This window comes from Bubalus bubalis, chromosome 17 (assembly GCF_019923935.1).
Source record: "Bubalus bubalis isolate 160015118507 breed Murrah chromosome 17, NDDB_SH_1, whole genome shotgun sequence".
Classification (NCBI taxonomy): domain Eukaryota; kingdom Metazoa; phylum Chordata; class Mammalia; order Artiodactyla; family Bovidae; genus Bubalus; species Bubalus bubalis.
Window position 1 is genome coordinate 50,470,112 of NC_059173.1, and position 25,301 is coordinate 50,495,412.

Sequence of the window (25,301 nt, forward strand, 5' to 3'; positions counted from 1 at the left end):
CACCCTCCCCCTTGGTCGTCCCAGTGCACCAGCCCCAAGCATCCAGTATCATGCATCGAACCTGGACTGGCGACTCGTTTCATACATGATATTATACATGTTTCAATGCCATTCTCCCAAATCTCCCCACCCTCTCCCTCTCCCACAGAGTCCATAAGACTGATCTATACATCAGTGTCTCTTTTGCTGTCTCGTACACAGGGTTATTATTACCATCTTTCTAAATTCCATTACCACCACGGAAATCCATGTATTTTTCAACAAGAAATATATATACTTATATATGTAAATAAATACATATGCATAACATTTATATATTTTTGTATTTTATCATATGTATTTTATAAATATATATGTATATATTTTGTTTATATACATATATAATATTTTCTTATGATGCATATTTATGTCCTATATATTATATACATATATTATATACATAATACATATACATATAATACAATACATATACATATATACTATATATATATGTCCTATATATTATATACATATATTATATACATAAAATGATAAAATGCATATTTATAAGTAACATACATAACATTTATATTTACATATTTGACAGCAATATGATAGACATACGATTTAACTGTGTATATATACTTTAAGTGAGTATTATGTACATAAACTGTAATTTATTCCAGATTTTAAGTAAAATATAACGTAAAACTTGGACTATATAGACAAACTTATGAATAATTATAAACTACATTTTCTAACATACTGATTATATAACTTTGAAAGTAAAGTCAAGTCACTGTCAAAAATGAATACTTTCTAAAAGGTTAAGTAAATTGTAATGCCACTAAATTAAAACTGTTGCAAGCACATAAAGGTCATCTTTTCATATGGTTTTCCTTGCTTACTAACCATATTGCTTAAGTGAGAACTATAAGATATGCTTCACAGATTGGTAAAAACATGAAGATCTATAGGGAAAAGATAATATATGTTACTTAGCTAAGATTATTATTTAACATGACTTTTAATTTGTATATCCGTAAATTATCAAGTGAACTACCATCAACAACATTTAAATTTACAAAATATGTATTTTATGTTAGAGTTGAATAACTTTCTCACCCTCACATATACATACAAAGAAGCACACATGATAGCCTGAAAAAGGAAGGGCTGCTCACAGATCAAATGGCAAATTGGTCCAAGTTTACCTGTGGCACCAACAGCCTCCCTTTTAATCCTATTAATTTGTTGATAATATTTTTGCCTTTAGTCTTACATGAATAGTGCATTACATGACTTAATATGTACTTTGTATTTTATTTTTTGAAGGATTTACAGTACTTAAGTAACCACTCCTAAAAACTGGACTTATGGTGGCTTAGTCACTAATGTCATCTGACTCTTGCAACCTCATGGACTATAGCCCACCAAGTTCCTCTGTCCACGGGATTTCCCAGACAAGAATACCAGAATGGGTGCCCATTTCCTTCTCCAGGGCATCTTCCAACCCAGGAGTTGAGCCAAGATCTCTCCTGGAGATCTCCTGCATTGCAGGCATATTCAAAGGATTAAAACTTAATGCAATGCAGGTGATCTAAGTAAAACTCTGGTATTAGAAAAAATTGCATGGCCCCTCATCAACCACACCATTTTTGAAACTCATTCTTTTACTGCTCATTATTCAGAATAATTATTCATTATTCATTAGAGCAGTTCTAAAAATTTATTAAAGTAGTTAATGAATGAAAATGTTACCTATTATCATCCCACATATCACTGGGATGACATTTTCAAAAGCTAAACAAAACACTTAATACCTCAAATAGCCTTTAATTTGTAAATTAAATGAACTTTATAAACCTTGGGCTAAGCTCTAAGATTAAAGTAGGAAAAAAGAAAGACCTGTGAAATCATATTGCTAAAAGAAATATATATCAGAATAGATATATTGGCAGCATGATTTATTTCATCCTGAATATATTTCTATCCTAAAAATGCTTTATGAAGAGTGTTTATGTGACCACATTGCATGTTTCCTTTTTTTTTTTTTTTTGAGTTAGAAAAATATAGAGACACTCATATACAAAAGTAGAGCTTCTTGTTGACTTTATTTATTTTTTTAATTTTATTTTATTTTTAGACTTTACATAACTGTATTAGTTTGCCAAATATCAAAATGAATCCGCCACAGGTATACATGTGTTCCCCATCCCGAACCCCCCTCCCTCCTCCCTCTCCATTCCATCCCTCTGGGTCGTCCCAGTGCACCAGCCCCAAGCATCCAGTATCGTGCATCGAACCTGGACTGGCAAAAAATATATACTCCATATGGGCTTTCTCAATTCTTCTTTCTCTCCTCTTACAAATATGTATATACACTCATAAAAATACTCAGTGGTAACTGTTATTTTGTAGGAGGGAAATAAAAAATATCATAAGTAAGGTGGCAAAGCAACTCACTTTTAGTCCTCTAAAATGATATATGATGACAACAAAATATACTTAAAATTCAATATAGATCACTTAGGTGTTCATAATCTGGATTTCTGAGAAAAAGTTTGGTTAACTTGACTGATATCCAGTTCCACTGCTAGCATTTCTCAAAATAAAGCCTTTTAAAATTATTGAGTAAATCTCCAGAGTCAAGTAATTCTACTATTGACTTTTAAAATATCAATAATTTCAATTGATTTTTATCATTTTATTTCCTTCTTCGTGACTAAATTTATTTTCTGTCATAAACTGTTCATATAGCTTGGTAATCTCAATACTCATTTCATCTCTTCAAAGATACTACAAATTCATATTATATTGAGTGAATGTTATAAAAGAGAGAAACTACTAAAGATGGAAGATGAATGTTAAATTGTTCTATTTATGGCTAAATATGACTAAATATATGAAGACTTCGAATCCATAATGGCCTACAATTTCTTAAGAGTTACACAAAAACCTAATTCATACTCACTCATAACATTTAAAAAAAAGCTATGTGCATGAAATATGGGATAACTGAAAATGAGACTTAACTAATTAATTTAGCCACTATATTCACAATGAATGCTGATATAAAATGGACCACTTTAAATTATATTTCATGTTATTCATGATGTTCATAAGGAAACCTAGTGATAGACTATTTAATTATATAGAGAATTTTTACCATCCACACACATGCCATTTTCAATTGAACCCAATAAATATTTATCAGTGTCCTATTACTTTTATCAAATATTTTAATTTCTCTTAGAGTCTTGGGTTGAGTTTCCTCTAAAACAGACTCTGAGACAAGGATTTGTGTAAAAGGAACTTAGTAGGATATTTCTCAGAAACAATCAAAGGAAAAATGGGAAAGTAAGTACATGAACCGTGAAATTCCAGATGTTCAAGCCGGTTTTAGAAAAGGTAGAGGAACCAGAGATCAAATTGCCAACATCGCTGGATCATCGAAAAAGCAAGAGAGTTCCAGAAAATACCATCTGTTTCTGCTGTATTGACTATGCCAAAGCCTTTGACTGTGTGAATCACAATAAACTGTGGAAAATTCTTCAAGAGATGGGAATACCAGACCACCTGACTTGCCTCTTGAGAAACCTATATGCAGGTCAGGAAGCAACAGTTAGAACTGGACATGGAACAACAGACTGGTTCCAAATAGGAAAAGGAGTACGTCAAGGCTGTATATTGTCACCCTGCTCATTTAACTTCTATGCAGAGTACATCATGAGAAACGCTGGGCTGGAAGAAGCACAAGCTGAAATCAAGATTGCCGGGAGAAATATCAGTAACCTCAGATATGCAGATGACACCACCCTTATGGCAGAAAGTGAAGAGGAACTAAAAAGCCTCTTGATGAAAGTGAAAGAGGACAGTGAAAAAGTCGGCTTAAAGCTCAACATTCAGAAAACTAAGATCATGGTATCTGGTCCCATCACTTCATGGCAGATAGATGGGCAAACAGTGGAAACAGTGTCAGACTTTATTTTGGGGGGCTCCAAAATCACTGCAGATGGTGATTGCAGCCATGAAATTAAAAGACTCTTACTCCTTGGAAGGAAAGCTATGATCAACCTAGGTAGCATATTGAAAAGCAGAGATATTACTTTGCCAACAAAGGTTCGTCTAGTCAAGGCTATAGTTTTTCCAGTGGTCATATATGGATGTGAGAGTTGGACTGTGAAGAAAGCTGAGCACTGAAGAATTGATGCTTTAGAACTGTGGTGTTGGAGAAGACTGAGAGTCCCTTGGACTGCAAGGAGATCCATCCAGTCCATCCTAAAGGAGATCAGTCCTGGGTGTTCATTGGAAGGACTGATGCTGAAGCTGAAACTCCAATATTTTGGCCACCTCATGTGAAGAGTTGACTCATTGGAACAGACCCTGATTCTGGGAGGGATTGGGTGCAGGAGGAGAAGGGGATGACAGAGGATGAGATGGTTGGATGGCATCACCGACTTGATGGACATGAGTTTGAGTGAAGTTGGTGAAGTTCAGTCATCGTTGAAGTTCTACCTATGGAAGAGAGGTATATTCCTGGGAACTGTTGAACATACTTGGAAAGAGCTCCAAGAGTATATGCTTGGACCATTGACATGGTTTGATATACAGGTTAAGATGAGAGTATTATCATTTTAGCATTCAAAGGGGTTAATGGATACTGGAAAAAGTACATAAGACTTCAGATATTTGTAACAAATATTTCTCTACAACATTAAATGAAACCTGCCTTGAGATCCATCACATCTAGTTACAATGAAAGTCAATTTCAGGAAGTAGTGTTAATCCCTTCCTACCCCATTGCCTTGTGTTGGTTCTAAGAAATTAACATATTCCTAAATTTCTAAGAATGTACTTGATGTTTAGTCTACAGTGGTTATTAGTACATGTTTATTGTGCAGACAGGCTACCTACATAATTTGCTGGATCCAGTAAAATGCAAGTTTTAAAGTGCTAAAATATAAAGCTTTTTTTTTTTTTTTTTTCTTTTTTCCATCATCTCTCTCTTGACTTGTCATGGTGGCTTTTTCCTATTTAATGCTTTAAGAAGAGAAAAGTTTGTTTAAAATTTTCATCATAACTTTTTTCATCTTTACACAATGAAATGCAAATATAAGAGCATTTAAGTCATATATGGAATCACTGAAATTACAGAATTTGTATTTTGTAGCTGCTGCTGCTGAGTCACTTCAGTCATATCCGACTCTGTGCGACCCCATAGACGGCAGCCCACCAGGCTCCCCCGTCCCTGGGATTCTCCAGGCAAGAACACTGGAGTGGGTTGCCATTTCCTTCTCCAATGCATGAAAGTGAAAAGTGAAAGTGACGTCCCTCAGTCGTGTCTGACTCTTAGTGACCCCATGGACTGCAGCCCACCAGGGTCCTCAGTCCATGGGATTTTCCAGGCAAGAGTACTGGAGTGGGGTGCCATTGCCTTCTCCGATTTTGTAGCTAGTGCATGCATATTTGGGGCTTCCCTAGTTGTTCAGATGGTATATAGAATCTGCTTGCAACGTGGGAGACCTGGTTTTGTCCCTGGGTTGGGAAGATCCTCTGGAGAAGGGAATGGCTACCCACTCCAGTATCCTTGAACTGAGGAGCTTGGTGGGCTACAGTCCATGGGGTCACAAAGAGTCAGACATGACTGAGTGATTAACACTTTCAACACATGCATATTTCTTTTGTTCCTAGCAGAAGAGTAGAAACACTGTGTAAAGTAAACTGAAATGTTTACATTTCACTTCTTGATCCACGCATATTCTACCTAAACTCTACATGCTGGTACTTAAGAAAAAGGAATGATGAAAGAAAAAGAAATTATGAGTAGACCTATCTTTTTGGCTCACTTCATTTTCAGCTTAAGAAGTTAGTTAATAGAGGAAATTACACAGCTAAAAAATAATATAAGATTTCTCAGTTGTTTCATAGAACACCATTGACTTCTTTCTGTGTTCAAAGATATTTCTAGTTCAAATGAAAAATGTGTTCTCTAGGGGCTGCCAATGCCCCATTTACTCAGTCATGGACATAACTTATTTACCTTAAACTTGCTCTGAGACTTGCTTGAACTCCCTCACACTATGGGTTCACTGGAGTCTGTGCTCATGAGGCATTGCTAAGGCTGTTTGTGAATAGAATAGCAAGGAACATGCTTCATTGTCTCATCAAACTTCAATTACACATAAGCTCAAAAATAAATTAAACACTCAAGATCATTCTCATTCCTTTGTTATCCTGCCATTCCCTGACACTGAGGCCCCACCAAGCTTTCTGCCATTCCCCAACCAGGCCCCACACTCTGTACCTTTTCTCCTTTGCTCACCCTATTCCTGACACCTAGAATATTCTGACTCTTAAAAAGAAAAAAGAAAAATAACTTTTACTTTATATTGCTGATTAACAATGTTGTGATAGTTTCAGGTGTTGTAATCAGTGACCCAGCCATATATGTGTGTGTGTGTGTATATATATATATATATATATATATATATATATATATACTCACATATATCCATTTTCCCCCAAAGTCCCTTCCCATCCAGTCTGCCACATAATGTTGAGCAGAGTGCTCTGTGCTATAAAGTAGGTCTTTGTTGGTTTTTAACCATTTTAAATGTAGCACTGTGTACATGTTAATCCCATACCCCCTATCCCTTCTCTCCATCCTTTCCTCGCTGGTAACCATAAGTTCATCCTCTAAGTCTGTGAGTTTGTTTCTGTTTTATAAACAAATTCATTTCTATCATTTCTTTTTAGATTCCATGTATAAGCAATATCATGCGGTATTTTTCTTTCTCTGGCTGACTCACTTCACTCAGTATTGGAATCCCTAGGTCCATCCACGTAGCTACAAATGGCATTATTGCATACTTTTTAATGGTTGAGTTACATTCCATTGCACATAAGTACCATATCTTCTTTATACATTCCTTTGTTGATGGACATTTAGGTTGCTTCCATGTCTTGGTTCGGAGAAGGCGATGGCACCCCACTCCAGTACTCTTGCCTGGAAAATCCCATGGACGGAGGAGCCTGGTAGGCTGCAGTCCATGGGGTCGCACAGAGTCGGACACAACTGAGCGACTTCACTTTCACTTTTCACTTTCATGCATTGGAGAAGGAAATGGCAACCCACTCCAGTGTTCTTGCTTGGAGAATCCCAGGGATGGGGGAGCCTGGTGGGCTGCCATCTGTGGGATTGCACAGAGTCAGACAGGACTGAAGCAACTTAGCCTTGGTTATACAATGTTACACTGAGGTGCATGTATCCTTTTGGACCATGTTCAATACATGGCAGGAGTGGGACTGCAGGATCATATGGCAGCTCTATTCTTAGTTTTGTAAGGAACTTTCATATGGTTCTCCATAGTGGTTTTACCAATTAACATTCCCACCAACACTGGAGGAGGGTTCTCTTCCTTCCACACCCTCTCCAGCATTTGTTTGTAGGCTTGTTGATGATGGCTGTTCTGACTGGTGTCAGGTGATAGTTTTGATTTGCATTTCCCTAATATTTAGCGATGTTGAACATCTTTTCAGATGCCTCTTGGCCATCTGTATGTCTTCCTTCAAGAAATGTCTAATATTCTGCCTCTTAATCTTTACCCACTGACTCCTATCTAGCTTTAAAAATTACTTGAATGAACCCTTTCTTGACCTTGCCCAAACCTAGAACAGAATCTTTCTCCCAAACTTTCATAAAGCTTTACTTATTCCCTTTTATATGGACTTTTCCCTTACATGATCTGCAAAATCTTATTCACTCTGCAGTCATATAGGAAGTTCTCTAAACTTTTTCCTCTTCAGATTAATTCTCCTCCTCACATCTAAACAGCATCATAAATCTGCTACCATCTCCACATCCTAGTCCATAATACATCTTAAATCACGTCAGCTTTCCCCTAGCAAAAATAAGACTTAATTGGAGAACTGGCATAGTATTTCTAGGAAATTCGTTCTCTGGCTCTACAAACAAACGTTCCTATGGAAAAGGAAACAAAATATCAGTTATATTGTTGGGCTCAAGAGTATGAAACAAAGTTATATTAGAGAAAATAGCACAACATTTAATTTCTTAGTGAATGATCTAAACATGCATCACCAGATAAATAAAACATTACAAGAACTTGTAGACAAGGGAAGAAGAAACAGTGATTAGATGACTGTTATGCAAGATTGTAAAATAGCTCTAGGTTTCAAAGAATAAAGTGATTGAAAAGAGTTCATTTTAGGATTAGACACTTTCAGAAACCTGCTCTTGGTGGGGAGGGAAGTGGGACAGGGTTCAGGCTGGGTGGACACCTGTACACCTGTGGCTGATTCATGTCGATATATGGTGAAAACCACCACAATATTGTAAAGTAATTAGCCTCCAGTTAAAATAAATTAATTAATTAAAAAAAAAACAATAGAGAAAAACAATATATACTCAACGCCAGAATTTAACTATATGGGCTTTCATTTTTATGCTGAAGAACAGCAGGTTTGCTTGCTAATGCTAAGTCACTTCAGTCGTGCCCGACTCTGTGAGACTCCATAGACGGCAGCCCACCAGGCTCCACCACCCCTGGGATTCGCCAGGCAAGAACACTTGGAGTGGATTGCCATTTCCTTCTCCAATGCATGAAAGTGAACAGTGAAAGTGAAGTCGCTCAGTCGTATGCGACTCTTAGCGACCCCATGGACTGCAGCCCACCAGGCCCCTCCATCCATGGGATTTTCCAGGCAAGTTTACTGGAGTGGGGTGCCATTGCCTTCTCCGGCAGGTTTGCTTAAGTAATCATAATTATCATATTGATGATGGTAAATCATTTCCTTGTAACATAACTTACATCTAAATAAGTACAATACATAAATTATCATTCTTTCCTACAGTAGTCAAATCTTATAACCTGTCCAAAGACATGCTATATGAAACTTTAATTTTTTTTGAAATAAAAAGTGCATTTCATAAAGGCATGCATAAGAATGCATTAAAAGAATTTGATAATAGATAAGTCATTATCTCTTTACATTTAATGGAAGAATTACAATATTTTTTCTCATTTTTGATAAAGAACTGAATATTGTTATAGCTAAATTATTTGTGACCATCTGCAAAACCTGATTAACTGTATAATCCAAGTTATTTTTTTATAAATTATTTTTGGAAAAGAAGTACCAGAGTCACTGCAGAATAACACATTTACACTGGTTTGGGGATTTATGTGATTTTTTTTTTTCTTTCCATATATGTTTTCTGAAAAGAAATCTGATTCTCTATTAAAAGCAAACTCTAATTTTTAATCTCATATTTCATTCAGTTAAAAGGGGATCCCATTATTCTATTTCTACAAGAGAGTCTACATACTCTCAAGATAACAGTATTTACTTATGGGAGATGTCTGGCAATGCAAAGAGTGAAATACATTTGCAAAAGTTGTCCAAACAAATTGAGAATAAGAAAGCATTTGACTTTGGAGATCAGGAATAAGAGTGAAAGCCAGAAGAAGTGAATAACAACTTTAAATATCTTTAAAAAATAGATAATGTTATTTTGTATACATCTATAAAAAAATCTATTTGAAAATAATGTAAAAACATACAGAAAAATTACCTCATGTAATTTATCAGTATATTGGACTTAAAAAATCACTGTTAAATTAGTATTTATTATAGGAAGGAAATAAAGTATATGTACCATACCTCTGTAATAAGTAAGGTACCATGCATATTTTTATGTAATCATCACAGAAATTTAACAGGACAGGCCTTGATATCCTTTTTTTACAAGTGAAGAATTTAGCATCATAAAGTTTAAGTGTTTTCTCCAGAGCACACTTATAAGGAGTTGTGAATTTGAAATTTGAATACAAGTTTATGTACAAAATACGTTCTCTGAAGCCCAAATTAACCCCAAAAGATTTAGTCTTACCACCTTCATATTAATAGACCATAGTTATTATATTTTATTATACAACTTTTTCTGATTTAAGGGTACCTTTTTTATAAAGTTAAAAATAAAATATACTTTAATTAAAAGGAATATGAAATAATTCAATTATGTAAAAACATAACCACACCTTCCTTCAAAGATTATTTAAATTCTGTATAAAGTAATAGTTATGTATTTCAGGAAGAGTATTGTTTAGAGTTGGGAAGTATCATGAGGTGCTTGGCCCAGACAATCTAATATAACTCTTGTCACCAGAGCTGAATTACTAATACTGCCATTTTTTCCTCCTCAAAATGTACTGGTTTGAATGGTAAATCATCAAGTGTGTGAAACAAAAAATTTTCAAAAATTAAGTGCTTGCAACAGAGTATAAATTTTAAAATATCCAACTGCAATGACAAATCTAACTCTTTAATAAAATGAGTAATAGATATGAAAAATGACATTAATAAAACTGTAACAATAACAAAGCTTAGATTTAGTTTTTATTTGACCCCAAAGGATGAAAGAAAGGATAAAAAAGATTGTAACTTTCAGAATAATTGTTCTACTGTTGCACTGATGCCAAAGCAACAAAACACAATGCAAACTTTGGAAATACTTTGCTAAACAAAGCAAGGAACGTAATACTCTGGCATGTTAATGATGGAAATCAAAAGAGAAAATGCCTATAAGCCATCAATAAAGGTTAAGAGAAAATCTGTAGATAATTAATAACTTACTTGTATAATCAGTGTGCTTTCTAATTTTAGACAAAGCTGCTATTAGTTTGTCTTCACTAAAAATGTTCTTTATAAAGGTTTTCTAAAAGCTATTGCTTCTCAAATCCTCAGCAGCCTTCACCTGACTACTTATTCTTGAGTGTTTAACAGAGCTGCTGTTCCAAATTTCCAGCCCATAGCCTTTTTATTTTTTCTTATAATTTCCCTCCTCACAGCTTTCACCTCATTCTCATAAAACTGACCATTTACTTATTTTCTGCCTTTACTAAATTACAAGCCCCTCAACTGAGGAGACTGTGCTTAGCATGGAAGAAACATGTGATTAATGCATAATAAATGGACACACAGAGAGACACCATTTAAATTAGCTGATAACAAAGAATGAACTTTTTTCCATTAACTCACATATTTACTACATAATATTATTCATTTATAGAATATGATATATCCTACAGTATATCTGAATAGATATAAAACTTAGTTAACCAGGTATAAGTTAATAGCATTTTGGTTCCTTTTAATCGTCAGAGATGCATACAAACAAAAACTTGGATTAAATGGTAGTTCAATTAATCATAAGTCCAGATCAATTCATATTTATCATATTTTAAGGAATGAGGGTATTTTTTTTCTTTCTTATCTTATTATAAGTTAAGCTCAGTACAGTTCAGTCACTCAGTCTGTCCGACTCTTTGCAACACCATGGAATACAGCACACCAGGCTTCTCTGTCCCTCACCAATTCCTGGAGCATACTCAAACTCATGTCCATCAAGTCGGTGATGCCATCCAACCATCTTGTCCTCTGTCGACCACTTCTCCTCCCACCTTCAATCATACCCAGCACCAGGGTCTTTTCCAACGAGTCACTTCTTTGCATCAGGTGGCCAAGCTTTGGAGTTTCAACTTCAGCATCAGTCTTTGGATGAACATTCAGCACTGAATTCCTTTTGGATTGACAAGCTGGATCTCCTTGTACTCCAAGGGACTCTCAAGAGTCTTCTCCAACACCACAGTTCAAAAGCATCAATTCTTCGGCGCTCAGCTTTCTTTATTGTCCAACTCTCACATCCATAAATGGCAACTGGAAAAACCATAGCTTTGATTAGACAGACCTTTGTTGGCAAAGTACTGTCTCTGCTTTAAAATATGCTGCCTGGGTTGGTCATAGCTTTTCTTCATGGAGCAAGTGTCTTTTAATTTCATGGCTGCAGTCACCATCTGCAGTGATTTTGGGGCCCCCCCAAAATAAAGCCTCTCATTGTTTCCATTGTTTCCCAATCTCTTTGCTATGAAATGATGGGACCAGATGCCATGATCTTCATTTTCTGAACATTGAGTTTTAAGCCAACTTTTTCACTCTCCTCTTTCACTTTCATCAAAAGGCTCTTTTAGTTCTTCACTTTCTGCTATAAGGGTGGTGTCATCTGCATATATGAGTTATTGATGTTTCTCCTGGCAATCTTGTTTCCAGCTTGTGCTTCATCGGCCCAGCATTTCGCACAATGAACTCTGCATATAAGTTAAATAAGAAGGGTGACAATATACAACCTTGACATACTCCTTTCCTCATTAGGAACCAGTCTGTTGTTCCATGTCCAGTTCTAACTGTTGCTTCTTGACCTGAATACATATTTCTCAGAAGTAGGTCAGATGGTCTGGTATTCCAATCTCTTTCCGAATTTTCCCCAGTTTGTTGTGATCCACACGTTCAAAGGCTTTGGGGTAGTCAGTAAAGCAAAAGTAAATGTTTTTTCTGGAACTCTTGGTTTTTTGATGATCCAGCAGATTTTGGCAATTTGATCTCTGGTGCTTCTGCCTTTTCTAAATAGAGTTAGAACAGCTGAAAGTTCATGGTTCAAGTACTGTTGAAGCCTGGTTTGGAGAATTTTGAGCATTACTTTGATAGTGTGTGAGATTAGTTCAGTAGTAGGTAGTTTGAGCATTCTTTGGCATTGCCTTACTTTGGGATTGGAGTTAAAACTGACCTTTTCCAGTCCTGTGGCCACTGCTGAGTTTTCCAGGTTTGCTGGCATATTGAGAGCACCACTTTCACAGCTTCATCTGTTAGGATTTGAAAGAGCTCAACTGGAATTCCATCACCTCCACTAGTTTTGTTCCTAGTGTTGCCTCCTAAGGCCCACCTGATTTCACATTCCAGGATGTCTGGCTCTAGGTGAATGATCACACCATCGTGATTATCTGGGTCATGAAGATCTTTTGTGTATAGTTCTTCTGTGTACTATTGCCACCTCTTTTTAATATCTTCTACTTCTGTTAGGTCCATACCGGTTCTGTCCTTTATTGTGCTCATCATTGAATGAAATGTTCCCTTGGTATCTCTAATTTACTTGAACAGATCTCTAGTCTCTGCCATTCTATTGCTTTCCTTTATTTCTTTGCACTGATCACTGACGAAGGCTTTCTTATCTCCCTTGCTATTCTTTCAGTTCAGTTCAGTTCAGTTCAGCTCAGTTCAGTCACTCAGTAGTGTCTGACTTTTTGTAACCCCATGGACTGCAGCACGCCAGGTCACCCTGTCCAGGGAGTTGTCCTGGCCAACTCCCGGAATTTATTCAAACTTGTGTCCATTGAGTCAGTGATGGCATCTAACGATCTTGTCCTCTGTCGTCCCCTTCTCCTCCTGCCTTCAATCTTTCCCAGCATCAGGGTCTTTTCCAATGAATCCGTTCTTCTCATAAGATGGCCAAAGTACTGGAATTTCAACTTCAGCATCAGTCCTTCCAATGAACACCCAGGACTGATTTTCTTTAGGATGGACTGGTTGGATCTCCTTGCAGTTTAAGGGACTGTCAAGAGTTTTCTCCAACACCACAATTCAAAAGCAAAAGATCTTCATGACCCTGATAATCACGATGGTGTGATCACTCATCTAGAGCCAGACATCCTTGAATGTGAAGTGAAGTGCGCCTTAGGAAGCATCACTATGAACAAAGCTAGTGGAGGTGATGGAATTCCAGTTAAGCTTTTTCAGATCCTAAAAGATGATACTGAGAAAGTGCTGCATTCGATATGCCAGCAAATCTGGAAAACTCACCAGTAGCCACAGGACTGGAAAAGGTCAGTTTTCATTCCAATCCCAAAAAAAGGCAATGCCAAAGAATGCTCAAACTACCACACAATTGCAATCATCTAACACACTAACAAAGTAATCCTAAAAATTCTTCAAGTCAGGCTTCAACAGTACGTGAACAGTGAACTTCCAGATGTTCAAGCTAGATTTAGAAAAGGCAGAGGAAGCAGAGATCAAATTGCCAACATCTGTTGGATCATCAAAAAAGCAAGAGTTCCAGAAAAACATCTACTTCTGCTTTATGGACTATGCTAAAGCCTTTGACTGTGTGGATCACAACAAACTGTTGGAAATTCTGAAAGAGATGGGAATACGAGACCACCAGACCTGCCTTTTTTGACATCAGTATGCAGGTCAGGAAACAACAGTTAGATCTGGACATGGAACACCAGACTGGTTTCAAATAGGGAAAGGAATATATCAAGGCTGTATATTGTCACCCTGCTTGTTTAACTTATATTTTGAGCACATCACGAGAAATGCTGGGCTGGATGAAGCACAAGCTGGAATCAAGATTGCTGGGAGAAATATCAATAACTTCAGATATAATTCTCTACTGATATCCAGTAGCATATTGGGCACCTACCAACCTGGGGAGTTCATCTTTCAGTGTCATATCTTTTTGACTTTTCATACTGTTCATGGTAAGATACCAATCCAATAAACAAGGATGGTTGGGAAAAAATCCACTACCTTTTTTTTTTTTTTTTAAGTATAAGATTCCTGAAAAATATCTAACTCCATTTGGAAAATTCAAAACAAATAGATAAAATGCCAGTAACTTTTTTAAAATATTAATTTAACCATATTTAGAATTCCTAGAGACTTTTAGCCTAAAACTTGAATTAACTCCCTGCATGGCACCTTTCATTGATGTTTATAATAAAACAAGAGTTATCCGTGGCCAAAGGACCCAAAAGACTCTAGTTGTCTCCAGAATCAACTCTCATGTATTTTTATATGTGGCATAAGACTGGGTCATATGGTACACATTACCTAAGCTTGCCTGAAGGTAGACAACATCAGCATATAAATTATAAGGGAAACCAAAATATCTGCAACTCTAACTGGACATGGAACAACAGACCGGTTCCAAATAGGAAAAGGAGTACATCAAGGCTGTATATTGTCACCCTGCTTATTTAACTTATATGCAGAGTACATCATGAGAAACACTGGGCTGGAAGAAGCACAAGTGGAAATCAAGATTGTTGGGAGAAATATCAATCACCTCAGATATGCAGATGATACCACCCGTATGGCAGAAAGTGAAGAGGAACTAAAAAGCCTCTTGATGAAAGTGAAAGTGGAGAGTGAAAAAGTTGGCCTAAAGCTCAACATTCAGAAAAGGAAGATCATGGCATCTAGTCCCATCACTTCATGGGAGATAGATGGGGAAACAGTGGAAACAGTGTCAGACTTTGTTTTTTGGGGTTCCAAAATCACTGCAGATGGTGACTGCAGCCATGAAATTAAAAGATGCTTACTCCTTGGAAGGAAAGTTATGACCAGCCTAGATACCTATTAAAAAGTAGAGACATTACTTTGCCAACAAAGGTCCGTCTAGTCAAGGCTATGGTTTTTCCAGTGGTCATGTATGGATGTGAGAGTTGGACTGTGAAGAAGGCTGAGCACTAAAGAATTGATGCTTTTGAACTGTGGTGTTGGAAAAGACTCTTGAGATTCCCTTGGACTGCAAGGAGATCCAACCAGTCCATTCTGAATGAGATCAGTCCTGGGTGTTCATTGGAAGGACTGATGCTGAAGCTGAAACTCCAATATTTTGACCACCTCATGGGAAGAGTTGACTCATTGGAAAAGACCCTGATGTTGGGAGGGATTGGGGGCAGGAGGAGAAGGGGACGACAGAGGATGAGATAGCTGGATGGCATCACCAAGTCGATGGACATGAGTTTGGATGAACTCCAGGAGTTGGTGATGGACAGAGAGGCCTGGCGTGCTGCAATTCATGGGGTTGCAAAGAGTCGGACACGACTGAGCAACAGAACTGAACTGAACTGAAGACATATGAGAAAATAACTTGTACAATTGTCAAAAGTTAGTTATTAGTTATCCCCAAAATAGGTCCTGAAGATTTCTGCTGAAATATAAGGCTTAACAGATTAATAAGAAAATGTTGGATAATATGAATGTAGTACTTTACAAAATGTTTCTTTTTTGTGAATCTTTGACAAAATATTTCAAATTTAATTTTAAATATTGTTTTTTATAATTTTGATTTGAATGGATTGTTCAAACATTTACAAAACCTTTTTATAAACGCTTTCTATAGAAACGTAGGTATCAAAATGTGTAGTAACATGCAAAAAATATCCAGGTACAATAATATATCAGATTCACCTTGTTTGTAACTTCCCTATGCTTTTCATTTTCTCTTGTCTCCTTCATAAGTTATTAATAGTTAACATTGGATATCTACTTTATATGTGAATCTTTTCATGTTGTTTTAATTTCTAACAACATTCCAACTATCTACACCTTATCTGTGCATAAATCCCAAAACACTGAGATGAGACTTCACCCTCAGCTTCATTGCATACTAATATGTAGCTTTGAGCAATATGGAAATGTTCTTTTCCCTGTTCTGGCAAAAGGTCCCTCCTTCTAATTTAATTTTCAACAGGTACTTTTTTTTTTTCTTTCATTCCAAACTGTACTATTTGCTGTTGGTTTCTGAGTCTTTAGATTGTTTCTCTACAATGTGTTGGATTTATATCTCTACTTTAACATATTCTTCCAAATCTCTATCACCAATTACAGTAAAACATCTTAGCAAACAAGTTCACTGATTGAGTCAAATTCAGAGACATTCAGTAACACATTCACATTTGTTTAATAACCTCATCCTCATTCCTAATCCATGAATTTAATTAAACTCTGTGCTTTTATTTCTAGGCTTACATCTTCAATGTAATCTTCCTGAATTCAGACTGAGTGTCTGCCCAAGTCAAATGATACTTATAAGAATTTTTAAGCAAAAGTAATAAATCAGTGCAACCATGGAGCACAGTGTTCAGAGCCTCATATGAGATATTATTCCACAAAGAGAAATTTATGGAACATGTTCTCATTTATGCCATTTAATTGAAAGTAGCATGGAAAAGAGATTGGTGTGAGGAGGTCTCTGACAAGAATATTGTGATTCAAGTATCATATACTTAACATTCGTTAAGAGGATAGATCTTATGTTAAATGTTGTTGCACTAATAATAATAATAATAGGAGCAGGAGAAGCCTTAGGAGGTGATGGATATGTTTATAGACTTAATGGTGGTAATGTTTCCATGGATGTATACTTATCTCCATACTCATAAAGTTATACACATTAAATATATACAGCTTTGGAACAGATGTAAATTTAGCCATCTCTGTGCATATTTACATTTTTCTTCCACATACCACATTTGCCTATGTGTTTTAGTGTTAACTGAATAAAGGTAAAGTAAAACAAAAGGTCCTATATATTTAACACATTGCTTTCAAATACTAAAAAGAAAATTAAACTGGATAAATATATATATATATATATATATATATATATATATATATATAAACAAAACCAAAAGTATAACAAAATAATACAAAATTCCTTTAAGTATCCCTATTACTTTAGTGGCTTCCCAGGTGGCTCAGTGGTAAAGAATCCACCTGCCAATGCAGGAAACATAGGAGATACGGGCTCAATCCCTGGGCTGAGAAGGTGCCCTGGAGGAAGCAATGGCAACCCACTCCAGTATTCTTGCCTGGAGAATCCCATGGACAGACGAGCCTGTCAGGCTACAGTCTATATGGTCACAAAGAGTCAGAACACTCAAACACACACGTTACTTTAGTGACAGCCTTGAAAGTTCAATATGGCTAGTTCTCAAGAAGATTCAGGGCTCCTCGGCCCTTATATTTCTCAACAAACACCAATGTGCTTCACCTTCCAATAAGGTCATTCATTATTTCTGATCAATTTGCAAGCATTTATTCATTCTTTAAACATCAAACTAACTACTAACTTATTTTCATGGGTGTTTATCACAAATTTTGATATCTATTATGGTTGTAATGGATTCTTTTAGCAAATTTGGTCTTCTCCTGAGATCTGGAATTTGATCTCTGCTTCTAGTTACTAAAGGACCCAGGAAATTGATATTATGCCAGTTTTGGTCAAATTCAGTTGGGAATAAAACATTAAAAAAAAAAAAACCCAATAGAGGTAAGGTAACAAAACTTCTGTAGATTTTTACATATATGTCCAATCTATGTGCACTTCAAATATAGTCTTTAATTGGGGTCCTCTTACCTTGCTTTTTCTTATTTCCTGAAGTTCTTTTCCAGTTCTATAAGGTCATCGGCTCCCCATTCATGGATTTTCTTTTCCCATTTCTGCTAGAATGTGTGTATGTATGATCAGTCATGTCTGACTATTTGAGACCGCATGGACTGTAGATAGAGTTTCCAATTTCACAGGGAAGGCAGGGCCTTAGCCCTTCAGAATTTTCAGTGAACTGGTGGATTGAAAGTTATTCTGAAATTTTCTGCCCTACATTTCAAATTTTCATTTCTTTTACCCCTTGTGCCTACCAGTACCAACAAGCTATCCCTTTCTTTCCCAGGAGAATATTTTCCCGATGTTTTCTTTTACTTTTTAGTAACAGCTGCCTTTGAGTTAAAGTTGCAATTTATGTTTTAATCCATCTGCAGTATATGAATGAACCAAATATAATAGAATTTTAAAGACACATTGATGTAAAATAAAAATAAACCTACTAGACTTAGAGGGAAACTACTTGCTAGAAAGCTCATGTACTCACACAGTATCTATTTTCATCATATTACTCAAGAGATATGAAATTTGGGAAATGTCAATCAGGATTCAGTACAACAAATACAAACCTAGAATGATTTTAAGCAGAGAGTAAATTAATGTTTACCAAAGCATTAGAGGAGCTAGAGAAACTGCTTGAGCTGGGCATTCACAAGTTACTAACTACCCATTGCAGAACTCACTCAGTGAAGAATGACAGGCTGCTAATGGAATACAAGAATCAGTACACAACCTTAGTTGAGATATAGTACTCCCGAAGTCAGGAAAACGCCACCGCAGTAACTGCCTAGAATCACAGTGTCTTTGCTGTTGCAACTACCTCTCTCTCAAATGAAAAAACAAACAAACAAACAAAAAAACAGAAACAAGACACTGGGTGTCAACTTCAGAAAAAATAAGAACACAAAAAGGCCAAAGCAATGTCTCCACAGATAATTCTGGTGCATACAATTGTTTGAGCCTGACCTTTATCCACAATACCAGCTATAAGGGCTTCCCTGATGACTAAGATGGTAAAGTATCCACCTGCAGTGCAGGAGACCCCGGTTCAGTCCCTGAGTGAGGAAGATCCCCCTGGAGAAAGGAATGATGACCCATTCCAGTTTTCTTGCCTGGGAAATCTCATGGACAGAGAGGAGCCTGGTGGACTACAGCCCATGGAGTAATAAAGAGTCAGAGGCGACTAACACTTTCACTTTTCAGCTATAAAGGAGTTTCGAAATTGTTGATCTTTTTGATTTTTGCATTGTAGACTCACAACAAGGTGATATGATAGAATGTCAAACGCTTAATTACCCTGTCGTAGACAATATATAAGATGAAGATTACTAAAATGATTAGGCACACATAAAGTATAATGACTGTCTTAAGTAATGTGGAAATACTGAATAAAATACGGAATTTTTATTTTAGAAATATGGAATTCCTGAATAAAAGTTAACAGAACATCTAAGAGAAAGGAAAATAAATATACACAACATGCTACTTTTTCATATGTTGACTTCATGACAGCATTTATAAACTAATGTGTCCATAACCTAGGTGGTTCTGAAAACTACAAAAGAATCCTAGGTATAGGGTCAAGATGGGATTTCAGTTCTCAGGGAAAACTCATTGCAACATAGATTTTTTAAAATAGTGTTTTTGTTTATGCAAAGATTGAGGAGCAACTATCCGGAACGTTGAAGAAATATGAAGGAAAAATTCAAACCCTTCTTCAAAAAAGGGCCACTTACAAGAGAAAGCAAAACTGTGGTAGCTACCTATGATCCCAGTGACTTTTAGCAGGCAATTAATGCTTCAGATCCATCCTTTTAGTCCCAGTCCTTTGCAGATTTTGAATTAGTGGAAATTTAATAAATGTTTGATGAATAAAAATGAATAGCATTTAAAATGATTGATTGAATCAACAAGAAACAACTAAATTGTATTCACTCTACTATAAAATGAGTCAGAAAAGTGTGTCATAAGTTATTGAAAGATTTCTAACAGAACAGTTATAATGAAAGCTTCTGTTAGTAACTGGGAGAATTTCATTTGGATAATTCATGTTTGTGAAATAGCTTATTCACCATGATAAACATTCTGAACTTAATAAAACAAAGTTTATAGTTGTTCTGTTTCTTCTGTTTCAGTATCAAAGCTTTACATTTTGCTCACACTTTCTCATAAACAGAAGCTGAAATGCGGTAACAATATGGAACTTGTTACCTTAAATTATTTATGATTAAATGAGTAAAAGAAACACTAAACCTCACATTATTTAAAATACTTCATCCCAGAGATGTTAACTTTCAAATAAATATTTATTATTTTTATAGTCCTAAAATGTATTGCACCCTGAACATTGCATGTTGCTGCTAGGACTTAAGCTTGGAATGATAATGACAAGTTTAGTTTTCTTCTCACACAATAGACCTCTAAATAGATTTGTGAAATCATTAAAAAATTTTAAGCTACTATCCTCTAGAAGTGAAATAAAATTTACAGTAATTATAATCTATATGATTTGTAATTTTCAGTATATTTCTGAGAAAGGGTAATTGATTTTTATATACTCTTTTGACATTCATAAGAATATAGTTTAGGTGAAACCGAGAAGCTAGGTTTGGCCATTATGTGTACGTGTGTGTGCGTGTGTGTGTGTTTGTGTGTTATTCAGTCATGTCCAACTCTTTGCAACCCCATGGACTGTAGCCCAAAAGTCTCCTCTGTCCATGGAATTTTCCAGGGGAGAATACTGGAGTGAGTTGCCCTTCCCTTTTCTAGGGTATCTTCCCAGCCCAGGTATCAAACCTGGGCCTCCTACACTGCAGGCAGATTCTTTACTATCTGAGCCAACAGGGATGCCCTTGGCCATTAAATCTGCTTTATATTATATACACTATATATGATATTCAAGTTAATCAAATCCTTTCTTATTAGTTAGTTGATTGAATACTTAACTGGTATATATTATATACATATATATATACTATGTGCTTAGTTGCTCAGTCATGTCTGATTTCTTGTGACCCTGTGTTCTGTAGCTCTCCAGGCTCCTCTGTCCATGGAATTCTCCAGGCAAGAATACTGGAGTGGGTTGACATGTCCTCCTCCAGGGGTTCTTCCCAGTCCAGGGATCGAACCCAGGTCTCCTGCATTGCCAGCGGATTCATTACTGTCTGAGCCAACAGGGAAGGCCATATTATGTATCTGTGTGTGTATATATATATATATATATATATATATATATTCTTATATGTTATGAAGCATATGTTATAACCTGAAGGAAACTAAGCATATATTAGAGAACAAGAAACAAAAAAACAAGCCTACACAACCCAATGTGTTCTCATAGATATGATAGTGAAATGTGTGGTATCAAATTAAGAAAAAAATAATGCTAGATCACAGGGTTTACAGCTCTGAAACTCAAAGTGTTGAACATCATATTTGTGGTTAGATATTGTCAGAAATTTCAGTAAACATTAAAATTTCTTTGAAATAAACATACAGATATAGTTTTTTAACAGAGAAGACATAGTTTTCACATTCCTCATAGCTATTCATTTTTTTGTGTGTATTTAGTTTTTATTTTTTCTTTTTTTTAAATTTATTTATTTTAAATTAGAGGCTAATTACTTTACAAAAGATGATTTTCTTGTCACCAAATGTACAATGCATGAGAAACGCTTAATAGTAGACTAGCTGTGCTACTTTTAAATGGGAAAAATATTTTGAAAAAAATTACACTTAGATGAGTAGGTATATTGACTAACTAATATGTGCATTACATGTACTAACCTTTCCTTTCATGATTTTCATTTGGCAAAAGAGCTTTTCCTTATAATACACAGTGTTTATGAAACTTTTTAATCAATAAGTAGTCCTACTCTCTTTCCCACTAAGGAGCATCAGTTCTGTCAGAGGCACTGAAAGTAGGAATCTGCTACGCTCTTGACACTTAGGTGAATGCTGCTGCTGCTGCTGCTGCTAAGTCGCTTCAGTTGTGTCTGACTCTGTGCGACCCCACTGGTGAGTCTCCCCCGTACCTGGGATTCTCCAGGCAAGAACACTGGAGTGGGTTGTCATTTCCTTCTCCAGTGCATGAAAGTGAAAAGTGAAAGTGAAGTCACTCAGTTGTGTCCGACTCTTCGTGACCCCATGGACTGCAGCCTACCAGGCTCCTCTGTCCATGGGATTTTCTAGGCAAGAGTACTGGAGTGGGGTGCCATTGCCTTCTCCAACTTAGGTGAATCATCCTCTATTAAAACCAGTTAATTTCTTAAGATACATCTGATATGTTTCCAGCCAATCTCTTTTGGCTTCAGTTGGACAAAACTGGTTTCTGTGGCTTACAATCAAATTAACTGATGCAACTAAAGATATAGAAAAATGATCGAGTACAATAGTCTACATAAATTTTACGTGGTCGCTTACTTCTGTAGTTTATTGTTGATAGGTGGACTTGGAACTTAAGAAAGTACATTAAAAAGTGATCATGTTCTGTGCTGATACTATGATTATCCTAATACAATATTTCAAATTGAATTAGGTTATTCCTACTATTGACATATTGTTTTAGTGAATATTGTATATATAAAAGTTCATTTCAGACAGTACAAATAATTACATTCCTACTTTGGGGAGTTATTACCAACATTACTCTCAAACTGTATAAAAAAAAGTTGGTTATATACATAATGTTTAACTGACCCTCTTAAATATATATTTACATATTTTTGAATATTACATTTATTGTTCTGCTTATCCTTTAATTGCATGATATTTAAAAAGTGAACTATTTCAAGTAGAAATAAAACTTACCCAAAGAAGTACAGTGAATCTTATTTTTTCCTTTTGGTAACTTTCCTATTTATTTCTTTACTACTCTCTTTTCTGTTGGACTTTTCACTTTAAGTTTACATTCATATCAATATAATACTGTCTGTTAAAGATTTCATGTATTTTCCTACCACATAGTTATCATGTGATTTTTGGCAAGTTACTTCACCTCACTAAGTCTCAGTTGTTTTATATATAAAATCAAATTATTTATAATATGTATTTCTAATTCTTGATGAATAATTAGACAATTTACCTGAAGAGTTTGTTTCAGCTGACTGATGCAAATTAAGAATTAAATGAGATTTAGTTATTCCTCTTATGTGGATTTTTTGATTATAATAATAATATGATAAATGATGTTTTTAAATGAATGAAAATGTAGATATGTGAGAGTGGATTGGAATAATTCTCTGGCTGTCTGGTCTCCAAATAAAATATATTTTGAGTGCCCCAAACTTTTAAATCTAACTGTAAGATGATTAAAAACATAGTAAAGATTATACACTATATTGGAAAAACTGCCTAAGAAAAGAAATTTTTTCTGACCACATATGTGACTTATTTACAGAAAATTGTATGCAAATGATGTTAAAGAGAAATGAAAGCTGGATTTAATTTAATGGCATAGATTTCAATAGCATATATAGTCATGATGGTACACATGTACATAATCTCTTTCCCAATTCCTTAAATAAATGGGCTGGTTTTTTAGATAAACTTTAGGAATATAATAGCATCTTCCACTATCAGGGCATTATAGAATGGAATATACCTAATTCTTATACCTATGTGCCAAATGTTTACAAGACTCACAAATAGAAAATACTGAGATTGGTCATATTTGTACTTTAAAACACAGCTTTATTTAATTCTTTGACATGTACTAAACTGTAAAAGAAATAAAAATTTTAATTTCATATAGTTCCTATTGTCACCTTTGAATAAAACCAAGCAAACAAAATTAGATTCAATAGCCCTTCAGAAAAATCCATGAGTAAGAGAAGTACATTTTTAAACCTGTTTTTCTTTTTTGGTTACCATTGTCATGCACTAGACTAACCGCTCAATTTGGAGAAAAGAAAAACATACATGGCCTTCAATTGTTTATTGCTAAATCAGTTCATACAGATGTTTCTAGTTCAGTTTAGTCATTTCAACTTAGCGTTCATCACAAACAAAACACACTAAACTAGACTCAAATCATGAAGTGATTATAACTATACAGTTTTATGTCTGTTTGTTCTCTCATAATACTTCACTTGGAAAATGTGACCTTTCCTATTTTCAATTCATTCCTTGAATTATCCAAAATACATGTGTGACTGAACCAGGAGAAAATATCTTTTTGATTTATAGTTCCAAAGTAAAAGTGGAATTAGTATTTGGGTACCTAAGAATGCCGAAGTGCACTTTAAGAGTTAATCATTCATTTAAACATATTAATTTTGTTATCTGTAAGAAGAAATGCTAATACATCCAGTGTACAAAGAGCTGTACATAATAAAAAGCTAACAACCTTCAGGGTATCCATCCACCATAAAACTAATTTCACACCTAGTCTATTATGTAATGTGCTATGAAAATAGTCTTTGCTTCAAGATATTACAACTAGCTTGCATGTACAAATTTGGTTCTTTTCTTTGGAGTAAAGGTTGCACACACAGTAATAATCAAATTCTTAGATTGATCCATAAATTCATTCTTAGTTTATGCATCTAGAAAATCTGTTTCTTTAATAATCCAATCATAAGTAAGTAAATAAAGGCAAGAAGATAAGCATTTGTTATAATTAATGTGTGGCAATGTTACTGTACCAACATTCTATCCTTTTAGCAATATTTCCTTCTAGCAATTTCTAGATGGAATGCCTTACAAAATTATTTGCAGTAGAAATGTCATCTTATACTGACCGTATGCAGAGTGACACTAAAGGATACTCAAGTAACCTAGAACATCATTTTTCAAAATACATATTTTATTTTTTAATTTATGGGATGACTCAGAGGGATGGTACTGGGAGGGAGGAAGGAGGGGGGTTCAGGATGGGGAACATGTGTATACCTGTGGCGGATTCATGTTGATGTATGGCAAAACCAATACAATACTGTAGAGTAATTAACCTCCAATTAAAATAAATATGGCAAAACCAATACAATATTGTAAAGTTAAAAAAATAAACCCAACTACAAAAAAAATAATAATAATAAAATAAAAACAAAAAAAATGAAATATAGCTTAGTTACCATGTTTCAGGTATACAACAAAGTGATTCAGTTATGTATTTCCGATGCTTTTTCATGATAGGTTATTGCAAGGTACTGAACATAGTTCCCTGTGCTATACAGTAGGTCCTGTTGTTTACTTTTTATACAGTAGTGTGCATCTGTTAATCTTAAACTTCTAA